The 4,164-nt window shown below is 37.5% G+C and overlaps 1 non-coding gene across 1 annotated transcript; it reads right to left on the bottom strand.

Moving 5' to 3' along the window:
* Positions 1 to 3,577: 3,577 nt before the first annotated feature.
* LOC141694836 (small nucleolar RNA R71) lies at positions 3,578 to 3,684 on the bottom strand. The gene has a single exon (XR_012564118.1). It is a non-coding gene; the product is annotated as a small nucleolar RNA R71 (small nucleolar RNA).
* Positions 3,685 to 4,164: the final 480 nt, after the last annotated feature.

Raw genomic sequence — 4,164 nt, 5'->3', positions numbered from 1 at the left:
TCTTTGGGTTCCCTACTTCTCAGGTCACTATGACGAGGGCTTCTTATGAGTTGTTCAATAAACATGTATGTCAGTCTCTAGATGCTATTAATTCTAAGCTCAACATTTTGTATGAACATGATAAGATGTTGGCAAAGACTGTGGATTTTGAGTTTGGTACTCTACAAGAGGGCATGTGTTCTACTGCTAAGGCTTGGGAGAAAGAATTTGTTAAGCTATTTTTGTAACTTAGTTCTGGAACCAAGTTTTTGTCACAACAGCTCTCTCCTATACAGGATAAGTCCAAAATGTATTAGCATAGGAAGAGAGACTGGATTGGTGACTGTACATTGAAAGAAATAATTGCACCTCTCCCTCTCCCTACAATTCCTCCTCCATTAGTTTTTGGGATGACCCGCGAGGAGTATAAGACCAAGATTCGTGAATGGATGAAGGAACGTGATGGAACAACCCTTGACAAGGATGACTTCGACAAGCTATTTTCAGAATATGGGAAGGCACCATTCTATCCCTAGGACAAGAACAAGGACAAGGGAAAAGATCGAGTCGATGTTTCTGACTCTAACTGAAGAGCCTTTTATGGTGATGAAGGGGGATAAATGGCGTCTGTCTATTTTTAATCTTTTCAAATGAGACTGTTTCTTTTTTTTGCCTGATGATGATTAAGACTATGTTTTATTTGATGATGATTAAGACTATGTTTTTATTTGATGATTTTTTATGGTTTTTATGAATAATGTTTATGAATTGGGATTAACCCTGGTTTAATGGGTTTAATGGTTTAATTAACTTAGAAGACATTGGTTTAATATGGTGTTTTGATTATCTTTATTCATATTATCATTGTTTCTTTATATTGTCTCTTTTATACTTAGTGTCTCATTTGATGCATCTGTCTCATTTATAAATTGTTGCATAAATATACTGTTATTACTGCTGATATCTTTAACAGGACTTATAGTTCTTTTGATAGGGGAGCTTTTGTTCTCTTTGTCATCATCATAAGAGGGGGAAAATATTAATACACAGGTTTCTGATGATATGTGTTCAGAAAAACAACCGAGAACAAAGGAGTATTACATCTGAGACAATGCAGATTGATCTTACGGACTGAATGCATAGAGTTGTTAGGATTATTAGGGTCCATCTTTATATTCTGAAAAACCATTCTTGTTCTACATACATTGAATACCCAGGCGAACAAGGGCTTAGTTGAGTTGTAATTTCATATTCATTTGATTGTACGTGTATTCATATCAACTTGTGCTGGGTTGTGGCAAGGTTTTGATTTCAGAGGATTATCCAAGGTAGCCAGTGGGTTAGGTGATAGCAGTAGTGCCAGATAGCAAGTGTGCTAAGGGAAAAGGATATTTCATGGCTTTCCGTTTGTAATCAAAGAAAATATCGTAAGTTCATTTATTGAAGTTGATATAATACATTTGTTAAGTGGCATTTATGTCCACTTGGAATGCTCTATAAAGGCTTGAATTGGTGTTTTGTACTTAAGTTATTAGTGTTTTTATGTGTTTTGTAGTGTTTTTGTATTTCAGGCTTATATAAGGGATTCAGGTGATTTGGCATTATTTTGATGCTAAATTGGTGTTAGGATGGTGTCTTGAATAAAAGCTTGTGGATCGTCAACTCAAATTAGCCAAGAGAACAAGAAAAATAAGATTTTCTAGAGAGTCAGCGTGCGCGCGCGCTGTAGTAGCACGCCCGCGCAGTAGTAGCGCGCGACCACGTCGGGATGCAGATTTGCAGCGCGCCTACGCTAGTGAAGCGCTCGCTCGCGCCAGGTCGGGATCACAGAATCTTGATTCTACTATAATTTTGATCAGCTGGACTTCTAATCTGCATGGGATGCCATATAAATATAACTTATGATTGTTTTTCATAACAAGATGTACCAGAGCTTAAGGAGAAGGCGTAAGAATACCGTATAGCACAATTCAACCAAGTCGAAGAGGATGTAGTTTAATCTTGTGATTCTTTATTTTAAGTTGTAACTTTGGATGCTATTTTTCTTATTTGTGAACCTATACTCTTGTGTAACATACTTGGTTTTATTATTTATTCAGTATAAAGACTACGTTTATTATACCATGCTTTCATCGGAACCCACGTTGATGATGAGTCTGATTATGGGCTAATCGTTATCGTGGGGTTCTAGCAGATTTACTTATAGATTTATTAAGTTAATTTGTTTCGATGCCTTAGTATGTGGTGATTGTATGATAGCCTAGTATTGGTTGTGTTTATTCGTCTTATGAGTGTCGCAACCTTATAAGATATCATGTTAATCTCTAATGAAGTGAAAGTGAATTTAGAGGTTTAGAACTTGCCATGCTAGCATAGGTTCATATATTTGATATGCATGATTCATAGGTAATTTTAACCATCTTACTTGCCTTATGTAATCATGATAGATAACTTGTGCATTGAACCGCTATGTTGTCAAATTCTATAGACATATAGGGTCTCAATATAATTGAGATTTATTCAGCTTCTATCTCTTTTGTGGATGTCTGGTAGTATGGTATTCGTACAACGAAAGTTGGTGTTTATCAGTTTCGTGATATCTGATTAGTGTCATCGTCATTGCATGCTAAGTTTAAGAACAAAGAGGCTATTGAATGAAGTAGTAATGAAACTAGAATCCCATATTTGTGTCATATAGTAATCAATCTCTTTAAATCTCTTAGTTAATGTTCTTTAGTATAATCTCTTAGTTAATTCTTAGTTATAAACAATCTCACCTTTTTAATCGTCTTAGAATTGGATAATAACCATACCATTGTTGCATAAGTACATTGATTGAAATTAACCTAAACCAGTCTCTGTGGGAACGAGCTAGAAATAATTCTATATTACTTGCGATCGCGTATACTTGCGTGAATATTAGCACATATTTTCGTACGAACAAGTTTTTAGCGCCGCTGCCGGGGACTCGGTGTTAATTTTTAGTTTATGTGTTTGTCATCAGTGGTCGTTAAAGTTCATTGACTCGGACATTGTTACTTACTTATTTCCTTTTCGTGTTTCAGGTACTCTAGCGAGCGTGTATGCATACGCTTTCTCGGTCTCGTAAGAGAACACTAGATCAAGCTGAGGAAGAAGTTGTAGTAGCTAAAGAAGTTTTTGAAGAAGTTCTTGTCGAGGAGAAAGTTGAAGAAGAAGCTCTTATTGCAATGAGAGAACCAGAAGCGAATCTGAAGGCTTTGATGGATTACTCTCAACCGAAGATCAATGATATTCAGTCGAGCATTGTCCGAACAGCCATCTCGGCTAATACCTTTGAGATCAAGTCGAGCACGATTCAGATGATACAGAACTCAGTTCAGTTTGGGGTTCTCTAACAGAAGACCCCAATATGCACATCAGAGATTTCATCGAGATCTGCGACACTTTCAAGTTCAATGGAGTTTCTGAAGATGCTATTAAGTTGAGGCTTTTCCCATTCTCTCCGCGGGATAAAGCTAAGTGCTGGTTACATTCTCTACCACCAGGGTCTATCAGCAAATGGGAGGATCTTGCTAAAAAGTTCTTAATTAAATTCTTTCCTATGGCGAAGACTATGGCAATCAGAAACGCACTTACTCAATTTGCTCAGCAATCTGGAGAATCTTTATGTGAGGCTTGGGACCGCTATAAGAAGATGCTTAGGAAGTGCCCACATCATGGGATGCCTGACTGGATGGTCATTAACTACTTCTATAATGGATTGGGAGCTACTTCTAGACCCATGCTTGATGTAGCATCAGGAGGAGCCTTATGGGCTAAAAGCTATGATAAAGCTTATGAATTGATCGAACTTATGGCTGCTAATGAATACCAGAATCCTACTCAGAGACTACCATAGGGTAAGGTAGCAGGAATTCTGGAAGTGGATGCAGCTACTGCTATAGCTGATCAGCTTAAGGCTTTGACGATGAAGGTGGATTTCTTGGATAATTATGGAGTTAATCATATCACTAGTGTCTGTGAGCTTTGTGCTGGTGCACACGAGACTAATCAGTGTGCTATTTCTAGTAAATCAGCTTAGTTCGTGAGCAACTTTCAAAGGTCGCAGCAGCCTGTTTCAGCCACCTATCCTCCCAACAACCGTAATCATCCTAACTTCAGCTAGAGTAATACTCAAAATGCGGTTTAGCAGCCTTATCAGCA

This window comes from Apium graveolens, chromosome 10, assembly GCF_009905375.1.
Source record: "Apium graveolens cultivar Ventura chromosome 10, ASM990537v1, whole genome shotgun sequence".
NCBI lineage: Eukaryota > Viridiplantae > Streptophyta > Magnoliopsida > Apiales > Apiaceae > Apium > Apium graveolens.
The sequence above is the reverse complement of the archived record's forward strand: the minus strand, read 5'-3'. Positions and strand labels throughout refer to the sequence as shown.